This window comes from Porites lutea, chromosome 3, assembly GCF_958299795.1.
Source record: "Porites lutea chromosome 3, jaPorLute2.1, whole genome shotgun sequence".
NCBI lineage: Eukaryota > Metazoa > Cnidaria > Anthozoa > Scleractinia > Poritidae > Porites > Porites lutea.
Genome location: NC_133203.1, coordinates 21,886,448 through 21,905,855, shown reverse-complemented (window position 1 = coordinate 21,905,855; position 19,408 = coordinate 21,886,448). Strand labels below are relative to the sequence as shown.

Here is a 19,408-nt window from a genome sequence, read left to right as displayed (position 1 = left end):
TACCTTACGGAGTCGAAATGTACGTTTCTTTCTTTTCCTTCAGTCGATGCTTCCATAGTTAGAACTGAGTTTCAAGCATGACGTTGAAAAATTTGTAGGTAGTTTTAAGACAAGAGGTCTGTGATCATGCAAAGCGTTTCGCTTAGCGTTTAAGTCTTTCATTTGATTGTGTGGATCATTTTGTTTGTACCATTCACATTGTTTCTATCGTCTGCTATTGTTTGTCCATTTCCATCGTTTCTATCGTTTGACAACCCAATCGTTCGTATGGTACCATCGATTCATGTGAAAGAAGAAAGAACCATCCGTGGTTTTAGTCCCTGGAACTCATATCAGTATCATGTAGCCGAATCCGAGAGTTAATTTACAGTTAGACACACAGGCCCAAAGCCGAGAGATAGCAATATAAACGTGGGTTTTGTCGTTATTCAAGCCCGAAAAAAAGGAATTCACATAGAAAGCGCTTTTTAGAGATTTTGGAACTGAGATGACTTAGGTTGGCCGACCGACTGTTGTTTGACAGTCAGCTGACAGATTTTTTGGGAGCTGTTCTTCAATTTTTCCCAACACTTGGAATCCAGTGTTGGATTACTAATTAAAACCCTATTTACACGCACTGAAAAATCGGCACAGCAAGCCAAATTTTTGGCACTGTGCTGATGATTTTAAGGCACGGCACTCCCAATTTTTGACGTGCAAACGTAACGGTCCCAAATGTAATGTGGCACCAGTGCTCAAAATTTAAGGGGTGCCGAGACTACCTCCCGGAGGAAGTCTCGACACAGGTAACGAGCCACGTTGCCAAAAATTTGGTGGCCGTGCCGATTTTTTAGCCATTACACGGATTCTTTAATAGATTCTGTCTGAGTGGTTTGTTCACGAAAACTAACTAAGGGATTTGTGGTGCTTTGTTACGCAAATTCTACTTTAATTTAGTTGCTTTTCTTTAGCACCCGCCAAAATACATTATGGCCTCTCACTTTCATTGGAGAACAGTGAACTCAAGACCTCTAACAATACCCTCCGGGATTGTCCATGCACTTTTTCCCACAACCTTTATTAAAACAGCGGTATATAACTCAATCAAACTTGTGTTTGTCTTAAATAACTTTCCTGTCAACAATTTATGTTTGAAGGCAAACTGGCAAAATTTTTATGAAAAGAAGAAAAAAGAGTCCCGCGGAGCAAGAGAGGGACGCATGGTAAGTTTGTTTGTTATATTTGGGGAACCAGGAAAGCGAAATCGAGCGCGGGGGCGGGGGGTACTCGACAAATATTTGGGTATAGGTGACCCACTGAGGGTTTGAAACCCTGACCCTGTTTAGGACAAAAAATTCCTAAAATACGTACCCTGTTTAGGACAACACCCTCAATTTTAGTACCCTGTTTAGGGCCCAACACAAATCATGCACATTGTTTAAGACAGACTTGCACGAAATTGTATACCCAGTTTAGGACACAGAGGACAAAAACCATACCCTGTCCAGCGGCACATCCCCTTGGGGTCGGGCCCTAGAACGTCTGTGCAGGAGACCTATGAAATTGCTAGGCTGTAGTCAAACTTCACTGATACTCAAAGAGTTATCTGTTTTTCTTACTTTTTTGCGAGTAGAAGAAATATACACATCATTTATCTTTGAAGGTCTATCAAAGAGACGGACCATTAAAAATAACGAGAGGTGGCGAAGGGAGAGTGAACAATATTGCCAAGGAAATTGGCCAAAAAAGTGCAAATATCCTGTAGGCAGTTGTGAGTTTCTGAAACCTCAGAAAAAAAATCCAGCAAGCAAGTTGGCCTTTTAAAAATATTGCCGCAAAATTTATTTCTTACACCCCTTCCAATGATTTCTAATGGTCCGTCTCTACTGCCAAGGCTTAAACACTGATTTACAGATTAAAAACACAGTACGTTAAACTTATTTACGGGAAACAATTTTCTCACACATTTCTGTCCAGCTGACACAACCAAAATGACTAAGAAAAATGTACTTGAAATCGTTCGCAAGTTTTGAATTCTTACTGTAGAAATGTGGCCGTCAGCCCTATCACCCTAAACTTCTAACAAGGGATCTTAGTCAGTCACTTGGTGGGATTGACCACTATACCAAACACTAAAACCCATCAAGTGAATCTAAAATGTCAAGATGCTCTGACTCGAAAAGTTTAAAGAGCTTTGAACCATCTACAAAACATTCGTGTAAATCCGAACATAAAGCAGACCGTTGCCACATATACATAGGCGATTTTGCCAGAAACCAATTTAAAAAGCACATTTTGGGGTACTGATGAGCAGTTCGATCGTTCATAAAAGTTACCACGTAATACCTTTGCCCCAGCTGGATAGCGCACACCCCAGTCATCCTTAACCGCATTTTTTAAGATTTGGGGTTGTTCAGAAACAACTTTCAGCAAGTAGTAATCATCAGATGCATCTCCTGAGACAATTGCAACTGTTGAATTCTTGGAGATAAAACTAAGGTACTTTTTCTAGTTGCTCTCCAGTTCGTGTTTTCTGCCTCTAAAACCTGGCTTTCCCATTTCTTCACATGTGCAGTATTTACGCACTGCTCATAGTTTTCATGGATGCAGTTGTCACAGTAGCATGACAAGTCTTGCACTTCAAGTTGTCCACCCTGACCTCGCGCAAGAATGCTGTGAATTGCCCGATTTCCTTTTATTTTTTAAGTTTAAATAAGTTCTATTAGCTGATTACAAACACGCCACAATGGTCTAGTTTGAATGAAATTTCTTTTTGTAAAACTGAGAATTTATTTATTTTTTTGCGAGGCCTATTTCCATTGGAGGCTTCAATGTAAAAGAAGACTCTACGACTTAAACTTCTGCCAGAAACAGGAGTCAGCATATTACGTTGCGCAAAACTATAAAGATCATGTGCATTTTGAATAACTTGCTGCCTCCAGATCACTGTCATGTCTGCTTTCGATTTAAGATTTGCGCCAGCGCGATCTTGCGGGCCTTTCGCGTGCGACGTTTCGAAGTAATTCTGAATTGTGAGGTAGCCCAAGTCCGCAACAGAATAACTGACATCTTTTTCCAAAATCGGAAGGGGCGGATTATTGACTTGAGACGGATCGTGATGGAATAACCAAATTGCTGCTTGGAATCGTGTTGTTTGACAATTCAGACGATAGGAAATTTTGCAAAGATAGATAGTTTAGTTTATTAAAATATCGAACATGGCAGTCCGTAGACTGAATTGCGTTACAAGTACTTAAAACTAAGATTAAATAAATTCCAAAAATATAAATACTAATTGAAATTATAACAAAAAACATTTCTATAAAAATGCGAAAAACTCTCTATATATAACGAGGTACAAACTAGTCCAAAAAAATTATGTACACATACTTGGAATAAAAGTGTTCTTAAAACGATTTGTATGTGTATGGAGCATGGCATAAGCCCTGGACTGTCTTAGATTATGTCTGTGTTCTCTCTTAGGAGGTAAGACAGGGACAAGTTTGGATCCGGGCATGACGTGATAGACTCAAAAAGCTTGCCACACAGAGCCACGCGTCTAGCGTGCAAGGTTACTAAATCGAACCTGACCAAACATTCTGAATACGACGCATAAGGACAAATGATGGAGAGCGCTCTCTTTTGCACTCGTTCGATGTCGTCACTAAGATACTGTGGAAGCGCATGATGGAAAACTGGTGCACAGTACTCTAAAACAGGTCTTATCACGGTGCAGTAAAAATTTACAATGTCGCTCAGTGGAACGTTGGCGCGCTTTAGAAGAACAATAAAATAAAGGGGCTTGTTAGCTTTCTTAATGCACTCTGAGATGTCAAAGTCTCGCAGGTCAGTGTTGCATACAACCACGACGTTCACAAGGCTACCGCACATACAAAAGACAAAACGGGGATGTAAACTGCCTTCAATAGTACACCCTGATTGAGTTGTGAACCATTATTAAAAAAAATCACTGCTTATGTGCAGAACAACTCAATCTCAAACACGTTTGCAGAAATCTTTTCAAAATCGCTTAAATTGATTTTTGGGTTAATTTTTACATTGTTCTTAGCGTTTGTATCGTGTAACTGCTCAGTTGTGCATATAGCCATGAGGCCCACACGGCTACCGCGCATGTGAAAGCCAATGATGGGGAGGGAGGTATGTAAAATGCCCTCCGATACACCCTGATTCCTTAGCGGACCGTTTTCAACAAGGATTGACTATTTTAACTAACTCATTGCCTTTGAAGTACTTTAAGCTTTCTTTTTTTATTTTCTTTCCTTCCTGATATATTGAATTGTTTAACGCTAAATGTTTAACATCAGTAAGAGAAAAAAGTGATAAAAGTTAAGATTTATTGAAGTCATAAAACGCTTACAAGTTAAGACATAAATATGTTCAAAAAGTTTTTCTATGTAATACTCAATCGTCCATAACATAAAAAAAGTTAAAAAGACAAACTCTTAAAATACTATCTAAAAGGGTAAAGAATTCAAAATGCAGCATTTACATAGAAATCTACCAGTCCGAGGAAGAATTTAAGGCATAAATAATTCTCCTCCTGTGTGCTCAATCAGTTTCATTTAACGGTCCATAATATAAAAAAATTAAATGACAAATTCTTATATTAGTATTATTTCTAAAAAAGCTTTAAAGAACATCGTTCCATAAAATAACAAATTCGATGACAAAATCTAATAATAATAGTATTTCTAAAAAGGCTTATACAGCATTCCATAATATAAAAAATTTCAATGACAAAATCTTGTAATAGTTTTATTTCTAAAAACGCTTTAAAATACAGTGTTCCGTGATATGAAAAATTTCAATATAATGGTATTTCTAAAAATACAATACAATACTTTGTTCAAGAGATAAAAACTAAAGTTACAAAATAAGTCTTGAAACGGGATATCTAGAGGTCAACCCTATATAAAAGATTCCCCAAAATGAAGATGAAAAGGTAAAAATCTAGGATCTAAAATATTATATACAGAGAGAAAAATCTAAAACCTAAAAACTAGAATAAAAAACATCATTTGTATATCATAATTAAAACTATTAGCAATCGTATTACTCAATATTCATTTTAGTCGAAATAAAGTCAGTGATTCTGCTTGTACAAGATCTTTAGGCGAATAAATAAGCAAATTTTCTTTCTCAGTTTTACAGAAAGAAATTTCATTCAAACTAGACCATTGTGGCGTGTTTGTAATCAGCTAATAGAACTGATAGAAGCGTTTGTTATTTTGTCGCGTTACGATAATTTTGTAGTTAATCAAAAAGCAAACATTTTTGTCAGCTATGTTATAAAAGAATTTGCTTATGCTCTTAGCTGTGCGTATATCGAGTTATGGATGCTTTTGGGAAGTTTGGAGAGCACTCAAGAAGCCAGAGTTGCATGAGGCAATAGCCGAGTGCAGTTCTTACGCATCTCATGTGCTCTCCAAACTTCCCGCTTGCATCCATAACTTGATATATGCACGCTAAGCATGAACAAATTCTTAAGTATTAAGAGGGACCCAACTATAATCAAGGTTTCACGGTAAATACGTGCACTTTTCCGAGATGCGGAGTCTTTATCTCGATAAAGGAGCTGTGTCACGCTATTTAGCCAACATATAATGTACACGTCCAGTATGTATAGGACTTGAGTGACATGTCCGGCTGTATCTCTGTGCTTATAACGTACAATTTTACCGTCGAGAAGACACATTTTTCCTTAAGAAATAATAACTATTCTGACATTAAGATTTATATAGATAGATCGATAGATAGTTTGTTTATTAAAACTGCATCGCAGCCAAAGGCTAAATTACGCAATTATTTACAAAAACTTTACAATACTTGAAAATTAAAAATGAATCCTACATAATAAGTCAAAAACTGATTTTTAAGATAATATTAAAAATTCTATATAATACATTCATATTAAAATATGGTAAAATATAAAGCATGAATATGTGGGATAAAACTACAGCCCGGACTGTTTCGACATCGCATATATAAAAGTATTACTTGATCTGTTCATACAAAGCTTTGGCATATTAGAATGGCACTGTCATCTTAGGTTATAGCGTGAGTTGTCATAGTCTGGTGGTAGGAGTGCCTTCAATTTATGGTTGGGATCACTGACAATGTTATCAAAAAGCCTGCTACGTAATAATGCTCCAAAACAGGTGTTAACCCCACCTCTATTGCCGAGTTGCACTTTCCTGAGGTTATTATTGATACTGCTCTTTTCTCGAGCCGTACCAGCTCTTTCTTTAAGTACTGGGTGAGACTGTTGAAAAAGACAGGTGCTGCATAATCAATAACAGATCTCACGCACGATACGTAGAACAGTGCTAGATCCTGTTTCGGAACTCCCGCTCTTTTTAACTGAGTTAGGAAATAGAGTCTTTTGCTAGCCTTTTTGGTTATTTCAGTTACATGGTCGTTCCATGTTAGATTGTTCGCTATTGTAAGGCCTATTAGCTTTGTTCTAGTGACTAACTCTACCTCCTTTCCTTCTACGATGATGGGATCAAAGACTCTTTGCTCTTTAGCAAAGGAGATCCTGAGTTCTTTGCACTTATCGGCGTTTAGTTGGACTCTGTTCTCCTGAGACCACTCAATTACTCTGTTAGCTATTAGAGTTCGTTATTGCCAAAGCTACGCAAAATGAACTAAGCTGTCATAACACAGTCTGTTTAAAGCAGTGTCTGCAACCTTCGCAAAGTACAGTTTAAGTTATCCTTCCCCTTTGTCCCCTTCCCACTTCATTTCGCCCCCTCCCTGCTCATCATCCCTTCATGTACCCCCTTCCCCTCCCTATCCCCCGGACAGTGCCCTCCCATTCCAATTTTCTCTGGCCATCCTAGGCCTTGACGGATTGTGCTCCTACTAGCAGTGCTCGAAATTTTGACAAATTATGCTCCTGATTTCCGAAATTATGCTCACAAAATGACGTAGATTCTGTACATATAGGAGTGCAATAACGACACCAAATTATGATGTTATTCATGTAAACTGTTGTTGTAAATTTATTTGGGTTTTATTGCAGTTTGTCTCGGCCCTCAGCTGTCCAAATTAGCTGCTCACATACCTTCAACAACTTAGCGATCACAGTTGTATAGACTGACTGAACCAAAAGAATATAGTACTCTCTTGATTTAAACTTGTACAAGGATCACCACGAGTGATGATTGCTAATTGCTATAGAGAATACGCCCCTTTTGGGCCAGCCTTCCGCGGGTTTAGTGTATCGGCTTTCAGATTGTTCCACGTTAGCTTTGAGCAAGACATCGCTTAACCGCCCACTCCACCCTTGGTGGTTTTGTTCATTGGCCCTTTTGCCAGCGTCTCGTTTTGCTAGTCCATAAACTGTTTTGCCCAAACGTTGTATTCTGTGTTTGATATTACAAGTAATTACTCGAACTATAGCAAACTTTCCAGTAGAAAATAAACCATATTTACTAAATTTTATGAAATTATGCTCCAAAAGGTGCTAAAATGTGGTGCTAATTATGCCATGGCAGTGCTCGTTTAAAAAGTCATGCTTTTTTGCTCCAATTATGCCAAAAATTATGCTAGCACAAACAGCCAAGGCCTAGGCCATCCCCATTCATCACAATCTTTGCTTTCGAACCAACCCCCTCAAATACGAATTTATGGCCATTACACAATTCCACTGCCTGTTCCCCGAATCCAATGGATAAAACCCAAATATAATGCTTTTAACCCTTTCCAATAACAAATTGTCCAACCCCAAGTTGCCACTCCTCCCCCCTATAAACACTGTGGCCATTAAGCTGTTCCCTTGTAAACAGTTTTCGGACCAGCAGAACAGAAAAATGTTTTTGGGACTTAGCAATCCCATGCAGCTGGTCAAAAGTATAATTCGAAATGGGGTCCACCCCAACCTCCGGACCTTCTCCTGTTCCCTCCAAGGTTTCGCTATCCCTTCCCATTGATCCCACCCCACTAGTTCCATGCACAGCCATACCTCCCATCAAAATGTCCCTTCCCAATACTCCACCACTGCCCATTGCATCAATCAGTCCCGTACATATCGTTTCTAAGCCCGTATTATCCTCTTTCTATTCCCCCAATAACATTTACATTACCGCTCCCATCGGTCCCCTCAGGTGCATTAAATTTGCACCTCCCTCCTTTATCTAAATTAAACGAAAGCTCACTAGCTGCCTCATCCCTTTGGACACACCCTGCAATAGACAAGCTATTTCCCCCCCCCCCCGGCAAACATCAAGTTGTCCCCTACCGTTGCCCCAACCCCATCACCCACCCCCAAGGTACTGTTGAATCCCATTCCCATTTATGCCGTCGGTTAGATTAGATTTAGAGTATTAGTTAGATTATTTAGAGTATTCATTATAGTAGTTTGGTTTTTCAGAACTGTGAGTAGGAGTTGATTTGTGATGAATGTTTGCTGGAGAAGATAGTTCGGATCTGTGGCACGTAAAGTCAGCGCAGTAAAAAGTGGCTGTTGTGAAGTAAACTGAGTCGAGCATGGAGGTTGTTCTGGTGATGATGTAATGACTGCATGTTCTGGGTTTGCTGATGAGGAAAGTTGGGTAGCTGAATGTTCTTGTTGGATGGGCGGAGAAGAGTAAGAAAGAGGTTGTGCTGGTGACATTGTGACATTAGGGAGCTTACGAATTGACGACTTTTGCACGACGATGCCATTGGACTGTGTGACAGGCTTACTGCGCATGCTTAACTGGGCACTTGCCGGCGTTGCGCCAAAGTCGACGCCGTTGTTGACAGCGATTCGCCGGCGTCCTTAAAGACGCAGGATGTGAGACTAATTTTCAAAGTTTTCCCTACATACTTCAGCGGATTTTTCCAGATAATTCAAGTATCACATTAGGGACATGTTCTTTACATATGGACTATGCAAGCCAATTCCAGCTGCTCGATTAAAGCGGTTGTTGCAATCCTGGACAACACAGTGACTTCCCACCATCGATTGAATGCTTGATTTTGATCCGGCAACCTTCAAGAACGGTGCATCAAAGTCAGAACAGTGTAGAACTTAAGTAACATCGGCTGAGAAAAATGGTAGTCACCGGGATCCATTAAAGGGACACAGTCAGCTGATGCACATGCGTATTAAATACCATTTCTTAGCTGATTTGCATGTCACAATGCGCACGTGAAACAAAAGCGTGTCCAGAATATTTTAAACAAACTTTGTAGCGTTAAACTAGTTACAAGCTGAAATCGTGATTATAGGCCCTAAGCCACATCAAAGCACTCATTTTTTATATACCATTGAGGATTCACCGATCGACTTTTCCAGGGAAGCCAAACATCGACGAATACTTCTGAATGCGAACATCAGTAGAGGTGAGAAATTGCACGAAGTCTGAGTGATTGTACTGTGTAGAAAGTTCACTGTCGAGAACGCTTCATTTTCGATTATTTTTTTCCATTACTTCGATTATTTGCTCATCAATGTTACTGATTCATTTCTCTTGTTATTTTGGTAAATGAAGGCGACTTCTCCCACCCGGCGCCTACATGTTTATCACTTCTTCTGTTCAAGTTCCTTTGAATACTGTTTTTAACCAAATATGATAAAATAATGTAATCAGATGAGTAAAAGTTTGCTCAAAAAAAGATTTTCAGTAAAAGATCGAGGATTGAATGAAACACCAGGTAGGATTGAAGCGGATTTCTAGATGTATCAGATGCGTAGATTTGATTTCGGATTGAGGTAAAGATTTTTCAAACTGGGAAAAGTAGTGTCCAGGCCAGCACGGTCCCGTAGCTGACTGTGTCCCTATAAGTGACGTCAATTCTACCTTGTCATCAGTCTACGTTACTACAGAGTCACATGAGATGCGCATGCACGTTGCAGATCAGTGTGCTTTGGGTTTTCGCTGGAAAGTACAATTGTGAGTGAATTCAGCGTTTTTTCAAGGAAAATCTTCAACATAATCGCTTTTTTTTCACAGTATACTACCAGGGACAGAGGGTAAGCTCCAATTTTCGGTAACTTACCAGTTTTTCTCCACAGTTTGGTCGTTTTCCTTCTAACATGATGAAGATCCCACACCAACGGCCCATGTTGCCGGCACCGCCAACAAATCTCCTAGTCTGGAGCATTCAATGGCCACCAGCCAAAAAGAGTGGGAAACTACCGCAAAGGAAACAAAGTTCTTTCAAGATTTTGCCAACAGTTACCACGAGGATGATGCCAGCGGCGATGAAATCCAGACAGAGTTGGCTGATGTTGCTCAGAAACAATGGGACAAGAAACTGTCCTCTGGCAAAATTAAAAGTGTGGTCGAAAAGTACAAACAACCTCAAAACTGCTCTGACATAAGGGTATAAAAGTAAATCCCGAGATATGAAACCAGTTAACTGTCAAACAGAGGAAAACAGACCTGAAGATATCAAATTTACAACAAATTATCTGCAAAACTACCTTTGCAACTTCGCAAACAACAAACATATTGATTAATAATTCCTCTGTTCCAGAAAATAACAAAATCATGGCACAACAAGTTGGCACCATTGCAATGCTGGGGCATGTAAACACACAACTCGCCCAGTTGTGAAGAGATGAAATAAAACCATCACTAAAAGCAGAATACTCTGCCATTTGTTCTTCTGAAGTACCCATCAGTAGCCAGTACCTTTTTGGAGATGACCTGGTAAAGCAATTGCGAGATACCAAGGAGGCGAGCAAAATCAGTTATTCTGTTGCATCCACATCTAAATCCGAGAAACAGCACAGTTCAAACCAACATGACCGTTACAATAAAGGCTCCAAGAAGGATTTTTTATGGAAAAGCCACAGTCGGTCCTACAGAAGGAAAAAATTACCAAACAACGAGAAAAAGTAATGGACCAACTGTTTCAAATCAAGGATGAGGTAAGTGGGTTTGAACCTTTTCTACCTACCTTATTGACGTATTTGCAATACTTATGCAACTCATTCAAAGCAGGGCAGGTGGCTACTCACTTCATAACTTGGAGGACCCTTACTAGTGACAGTGTACTCTTGTCTGATGTTTTGGGAGCGAGTATAGAATGTGTTGCTACCCCTGTCCAACACAGACTGCCACACCAAGCTTTTTCAGAGGGTGAGTACCCCATCGTTCATCAGGAGGTGCATAAATTGGTTGAGAAAGGTGTCATTACAAAGACATCACCTATGCCTGGACAAATTTTGTCTAGCATATTTCTCCGCCCCAAGAAGGATGGATCCGATCGCCTTATACTTAATCTGAAGGGGTTAAATGAGGCAGTCAGAGTGGGAGTGAGTCAAGCGAAGCTTTGATGTTGCATGGAGTCCCTCAGGGCAGTATTTTAGGTGCTTTATTCTTCATTTTGTTTATCAACGATCTGCCCTTGTATACAAGTGCTCAGTTGGACCTTTACGCTGATGATGCGACTGTCACCGCTTTTGCGGATGTGAAAAACTTAGCCACCTTAAGTTCATCGCTAAATAAGTCTGTCTCTGAAATTCAATTATGGGCTTCAGCGAATAAGCTCCCATTAAATGAAGACAAGACTAAAGTACTCACGATCACTGGGAAAAGATGTGTGGCTAACATAAATGGAAGTGACATAGATGTTTTCGTAAACGGAAAACAGCTCAGTAATGTGGATTGTGCTACCTTATTAGGCGTAGAAATTGACAGCAAATTGTCATTTGATGAACATATTGAGAAAGTATGTAAAAAGTTGGCCTCTAGAATCGCAATACTGCGTAAGATTCGAGCCTGTCTACCTCTTAAACAGCGACTTCAGTTTTATAATAGCATTATTCGCCCTGTTATGTCTTACGCTAACGTTGTTTGGGAAAATTGTGATAAAGAGTCGGTTTATAGCGTTTTAAGATTGCAAAAACGTGCGGCACGCGTTATTTCTTATGCCAATCACATGACACCATCAGTTGCTTTGTTTAACAAGCTAGGTTGGATTCCGTTTTATGAGCAACATAAGATAGATAAATGCATCATAATGTATAAGCGAATTAATGGGTATTTGCCGAATTATCTAAATGAACACTTAATTTTGAATAATAAGCGGCACTCCCGCAACACTAGATATTCAAGCATTAATGCTGTTTGTCCTAAATATAGAAGAGAAACAGACGGAGGACGCTCTTTCGCTGTTTCGGCAACAAGACTGTGGAATAGTACACCAATTGAAATTAGGAAACTAGATTCTGTAGCATGTTTTAAAAAGAACATGTTTGCCAAGATTTTTAAGGAACAACAATGTTTGCATCATTTTATCATTTAATAATTTTTTATTTTTATAAAACTCGCATCCTGTTTTATTTTAATTGTTTATATATTTAAGCTTACTATATTTATTAGATTGTAAATAGTTGTGTATTTTATGAGGGCCACAAGTTTATTAGCCTTTGGCTATTAAATACTACCCTCTTTAAATAAAGGCTTTATTATTATACTATTATTATTACCCTAGCTAAATAAAAGTATCTTCTTCTTCTGTAACCAAAAACTGTGTTATGGCTGCTATTGACTTACAAGATGGCTATTATTCCATTCCCATCAGATCTTTAGATGGAACATTTTTACGCTTTATTTGGGAGGGCACCTTATATGAATTCACTTGCCTTCCCAATGGTTTGTCATGTGCTCCGAGGATTTTTACTTAAATCCTCAAACCTCCACTATCCTCTCTGCACAAGCAAGGTCACATAGCTGTCGCACATCTTGATGACATTTACTTGCAAGGACAAACCTATGACCAATGTGTCAGAAATGTTATAGACATCACTGTATTGTTTGACAAATTAGGGTTGCCTGTACATCCAGAGAAGTCTGTTTTCATACCCACCCAAGTCCTCACGATCCTGGGGTTTGTATTAAATTCAGTAACAATGACACTTCAGCTTACTGGGGAAATACCCTTACTGTACCCTCCCGTCTCCTTTGTTCCTTTTTCCTGTATCACTCACATTGAATACTGATCAGCAATGTGCATACGCCTCTCATGTGACTCCTTCATTCCAGACTGATAACAAGATAGAATTGTAATCAAACTTCATCTTACAGGTAAGTCTCGTTTAATTTTATAATTAACGTCAATTGACATCAAGTATTTTTCCTGTGAACTCTAAGTGCGCGTTGGTAACCAGGTTGCAGGAACATTGCAATTTAATGGGAGATGAAAATTAATTGACTTTCATTGCGAAACACAAAACTTCCCTTCATCATAAAAATGAAACTTGGTCAACTTATATTTCTGGTAGATAGCTATCGATAGATTGAGCAAAAAAAAGATGTGACAATTTAATCGTAGTAGCACGTTAACAAGCTGTCGTGGAACAATTTAGCCAAAAATTCCATTTTTCTGGAGAAATGTCAATTGAATGGTTCAGTGGTCAAATAGACTAAAATTTCACGCAGAATTTACCTTGTTTGATCGCCTTGTACAAGCAAAGCAATGAACCAAATAAAAGGATTTTTTTCGAAGGATTGCTTACACCATAGACATAAGAAAAATGGTTACTTAATTATTCAATTCTGTCTCGTTTTTCTAAGAGAAAAACAAACATTGAGTAAAACTGACACCTTTGAACTATGATCTGAAAAGCAGCTGTTTGGAGAAATGTGGTGCTGTTTTAATACAAGTTTTTTTTTAAGTCTTAGATCTCACACATGGATAAGTGTCCTTTTGAAGCTTACTCAAGTAAAGAATGCGGTGTATCTAGATGACATTCTGGGAAACAAAGCCATTGTGCCATTAAAATGAATTTTGGCAAAGATTTACTGTTCGGACAATACCATGTCTAAGGCACACTGACAGTTTGTAAGCAGGAAAGGTGAAAACTTCCAATGGGACATTCTGGGTTGCAGCAGATGACAGTGTCTTCATCTGTTGTAGTTCTGCAAAAGTATACATCATTATTTGGTGGATGGTCATAACTATCTTTTTCCAGACACGAAGAGCTCTTTTTGTAGCTTCAACATTTTCACCTGATTTAGCTTCAGTTTCAGAACAATCCATTTTAGCAAGGCTACAATTTGCAATGTGAACTTCATTTGCGTTGTATTTGCATAATGATGCAACCCGCGCGTGTACATCGAAATGGCGCCAAAATTTTCATGACGTCACGTGAAAACGATTTATACTTGGTATGGGAGATAATTTGCATATGTGTCCCAAACATGAAGGTGATCAGGGAGATGGTCTGTAGACCTCTCTGCATGGCTTTCAGCTGGATGCTCTCTTTTTAAGGACTCAAAAAAGCTCAATTCTTAATCTGTTTAATCGGTGCAGTTGAATCTATTTAAGACTTAAGTAGATTTAATACTCCCTTAAGAAGTATCCCAAGACTCCCTAAAATTGTTTAAAAAACTTGATAGCTGTTAAACTGAGTCCTTTACATCTTTTCAAGATGTTATGATGATTATACGAAGTCTTATAATTTAAAAGATATATTTTTATTCCACGAAAACAACAACTTTATTTACATGTTTGTCTTATCATTCGTAGTTACATTATATAAACATTTTTTAAAATACATTTGTAGCTCAGGGATGATAGTCAAATCGGATGATGACTAAAATTCAGGTGTGTAATTACTTATTTTTTTTCTTGGGGGCTGAGAAAGACTAATAGAACAAATATCAAATTGCTTGTTAAAATAGCAGGAAAATGCTGATGTGAACATATTGTATATCAACTGAATTGATAAATACCAAAAAAATAAATAAGTAAAAGATACAGAAATATATATAGTGCATAAAATATTTACATTTAAAAATAGGAACAATGACAATAAAATGATAAAAAGGAAGAAAACGATATGAAACAATTATCAAATAACTAGTAAAATTTCTGAATATTAAATCAAAAGTGCAAGAAAACATCTTTATTATTGTAACCCAGTTTGGTGTAGGGCATGTATTTACCGTTAGGCTGGTTACGGGTGACATCCGCAAAGTTTATTACTCTCTTCTTGGCCATCCTTGGTGGTCATAGATGTTGCAGGTGTTGAGATTTCCAGGGCATTACAAACAACATTAAGAGCTTTTTTCCAAAACATATTTCTATATTTACACCCTAAGTCTTGCATATCTGTTTCAGTGTTGTGAACAGGATATTCAGTTGTTGAACTTGTATCGTTTGCATCAAATTAAATATATTGCAGGCATTAAGGTTAGTACATAAAAAGCTCAACGTTTGAACTGGCCGTTTCTCGGTCATGTTAGGGAAAACATTATTATGAAGTGAGCATGTGCAAAAATGTGTTTGTAGGCCTGAGAAGTGGATTTCACTGTATTGTGTGCAACCAGTAGTAGATTTACCAACACATTTTTACATCGTGAACCTTTTACACTTGTCTCTTCATGTAACAAAACTGTCGAGAAAGGAAAAAATAGGTTAATTATTTATTTAGCGTGAGAGTGTACACCAATCATTGCAGTGTAGGGTATTGATCTCGTTGCTATGCTAAGGGCCCAAAAATTTAATTTAATGCCCTGCAAGGCACCTTAATCAAATAAATAAGGTAACAAGCATTGCTTGCAGTCGCTTGGATTATTGGTTTAGGCCTTGTGTGTGGATGTTATATTCACTGTTCTCCTCCCTGTTTACTCTCCTGACATATCTGAGTCATCTTCAGAAAGAACTGAAGTACTTTCCTTGCAGATAGATTCCAAGGGTTTGATTTCCCTCTCAGAACCCCTGTCCCCACAGTCTTTTGCCTGATTTTCAACTATTTGATTAACTATTATTTTACTGGAAACCTCCCCCACTGGTAAAGATACCTCAACCTGACCATTACTTTTACTGTGCCCAGTAGTTTAGACATTAAACTAAAAAGCACTTGCTGATTATGTAGTATTTCGTCTCTTTAGGGTCTAAAGTACTGTCTTAAGAAATCTGTTTTGAGATAGGTCTGAGAGGAAACTATTATTCTTACTGGTCATTTTTGGCAACAGCTCAGTGGCAATGGAAATTCACATATCTGAGGAAAAAACCCTGGTATAGAATCAAATGACTGGAACTGAAGAAGTGGTTCAATGATGAAATTTTTAGTTAAGCTCTGTGCTGATGGAGAATCAAACAACGGTGACAGAGTATGTAGAGTGACCAATACACTATATTATTGTTGTTACTTCTCGGACATGTACCAACTTGTTTTATGATGTCAAAAAACAGGTTTTTTTGAACACCAACTGAAACATAGAACAACAAATATATCCTTTGTTTTTGTCCAATTTCATGAGTGAAAGGGAAGGCAACTGTTTCCGAAAGAATTTTTGCTGAAGCATAAATGAGCATGGGCTGATGCAAATTTAACGGAATTGTTGTCATTCTTTTGTCCCTCTTGTCCGTATTTAGGTAGAGGTAAGGTACATGTGGAACTATCACACATTCATGAGGCAAAGTGGTATTTATTGGGACTGTAAATCTGATGGTGGGCAAATGCATGAAAATGGCAAAACAGTGAATGTTAATTGTTGTGTTTGCAGTCCCTGTAAAGGCTCTGCCTTTTATTTAATATTACCCACTGACACAAGATCACAATTTCTTTAGAAACTTAAACATCTTACTTTTTTCCCCCTGCCATTTTATAACGAAAAGGTGTCCCTCTTGTGCCTATAATTTCAGTGTGAAAAAATGTTTGGTGCCTCTTGGGCAGAGCCCTGCTATGTGGAGAACTGGAGAGACTTGCAGTTATTTACAAGGTCACTGAACATCATTACTTTCAAACTGGGAATTCAAGAGGTAACGTTTTGCTCTTATTTTTGGTAATCAAATAAGGGGTAACTCTATCCATATGCAACAAGTCCTAAATGACTTATTGCATTAACCCCCGACATAAAAGCAGGAGGTTGTATAATTTTTTGTGCCAGTGTGCCATATGATGGTATAAATGCTAAAACAATCTTAAATCACCTGTTCTCTCTGAGTTTGTTACATTTAAAGGTTGCAAAGATATTACATTAGTGATTACGTTTTTTATTACTTTAAAGGTTAAAATGTTGTTACATAAGTGTTAACTTTTTTGTTCAATTAGTGGCTGATATTTACATGAGTGGTTAGTATTACATTAGTAGTCAGTTATTACTTCAGTGGGTGATATAAATGTTAGATTTCTTGACAAGCGATTGCTGTAGGTTTGTCGGAGCTAGGCCATTGATGAATTAATACAAGAAAATAGCATAGTTACCAGAAAAAATTGTGGCTGTGAAGTTTTGAACTAATGGAATTCTAAAGAGGCCATAATGGAATCATTCAGCTTGTGACCTGTGCCCTAGATATCAAGGACTCTTAACTTATGGTTTGATTTCTCATAACTAACTTGAGCGAGACATTTAGCTTTCTCTGATGATGCACTTTCGTCACACGCTTTGCCAGGGTTATTTTTTGATTTGCAAAATTGTCCTCAAAGTACTCCTCAACAGTAAAAGCAAAATTTTTGCACACTGCAGTGCTTGGCCAAACTCTAAAAGATTACCTTTTTTAATCATTCATTTGGAGGACCTTTATTGTATGTATTTAAGCACTCTGACCTATCTTCAATTATCTTTCGTGCTTCTGCTTGCAAGGGAGTGCTTCATTATAACTTGTTGCTCTGTAAGAAAAGTTGACCCAAACTCTTATCCAGTCTAATAATTGTGGCTTTCAAAAGAAAAAAATGACCGGGAGAAAATCATATTCAAAATTTACCATGCAGGCATTATGTGGAAAAACTGGAAAAAGTAAAATGAAAAGAAATGCATTTTTAAAGAATCAGAATATGCAGAATTTCGTACAATTTTTGACATTACTTCCTATTATTGTAAACAATTGATCATAGTACTGTACAATATGTAGTGGGTGGGGTATTGTTTCCATATCACACCCACTGGGATCAGCAACAAGCACCTTTCCTCCTAAGAAATGAAGAATCTATTTAAAAGCTTAAGTACAGTGAAAAGTGGCATTCACGACGAACGCAACAAGAGTCCACAACACAAACACAAAGCCTCAAGCTAAAAAGCAACGATTTTCAAAGTTACTCCTGGAGAGAAACAGCAACTAGTAGAGAAAAAAGATGCAGATAATATAAGGGAGGTACTTTGTAAATAAATTCATTGAGTGGTTTTGAGAATTAAATTTGTGATCTTATAAGAACCAAGTTGACCGTTTTGATTTGCTGCAGATATTCTTATGTCGCTGTTGAATTAAAAGTCTAGAATCATAACAATACACTTAATGTCAGGTCCCTTGGAAAGCCAGTTAGTTTTGTTTTTCCTCGAGTTCTGATGTTTCACAGTTTCCCTGGGGATCTGACATTAAATGGATTCTCTAATGAGGATAAAGGATGATTACCTAGTAAAAATGGTCTATTTTCCTAATCAGTATCAAAGAAATTGTGTGGAGAACAGTGTGGAGACTGAAGAATATGAGAACATGGTGATTTAAGGCTCAATGGGTTAAGTGTCGATCTAAAATTAAGAGCAAAAGATAGTTCAGTCAGCTAGAAGCATAAATAAGACTTACCTTTTTACTTAGGTTCTTTTTTTTTGCATTTCAGTCTTGAACATCTAGTATGAAGATTGAAATGGCGTTGACTTTTAGTGTTATTTTCTCCAGTGTCAAAAGTACTCACTTTATTTGGTCTGTGGTTGCCTCCACAGTCAAGTTTAGCATGGCCAGTTTAAAATCATGTCAGTAAAAGTGTTAACCAAACCTGCTTTCCTCCAACTTCTGCACACAGCCTTGCAGTAGGCCTAGATACAAATATCGCAGAAAATGTTCTAAATTTCTTTCTAGAAATTCTCATAAAATTCCTAAATTTCTTTTGAATTTAGTCTAAATTTCTTAAAAAATCTTCTAAATTTCTCAGAAATAGCATTTTTAACTCGTGGGTACGCGCGAGCGTACCACGAGTTATTGCAGGGACAGAGATATGCAAATGAGTCACTCGCTCACTCGTAGTAGACGCACTTCGTAATTAATCGAGTCCGAACTCGAGAGCGCGAAGATCTATCGTTTCCAAAGAAGCACGCGCTCGCCGAAGTTCGGTAGCATCAAATTCCTCGCTGAGAGCGTGCATCGTGTGCTACAGCACGGTTAGGATAGAGGTCTTACCAAATTTAAGACACGCAGGAACCTTTCAAATTAAAACGATTCAAAGGCCTTTGACCCGTCCAGGTGTTAAACTTGACGAGAAGATTAGCATTTGCTCTTCGACTCCTTCAACTTCGACGCTGGCTTGATTTCCTACCTTGTAGTAGTGTAGTAGGTTGTGTGTATGAATGAATTTATGGCGGTCAGTATAAAACACGGACTGCGGACTGGGTATAAAATACGGACTATAAAATACGGACTGGTAAAATGTATGGTAAATGAAGGCACTTCTTCTTCTTCTTCTTAAGTACTCCCCAAGATCACGAGGGGAAATGGATGTGAGTTTGAGCATTAGAAAACATAAGCT

At 38.1% G+C, this 19,408-nt stretch overlaps 1 pseudogene; it reads right to left on the bottom strand.

Moving 5' to 3' along the window:
• Positions 1–5,953: 5,953 nt before the first annotated feature.
• Positions 5,954–10,053, bottom strand: LOC140931934 (uncharacterized; annotated as a pseudogene).
• Between the last annotated feature and the right edge of the window lie 9,355 nt (positions 10,054–19,408).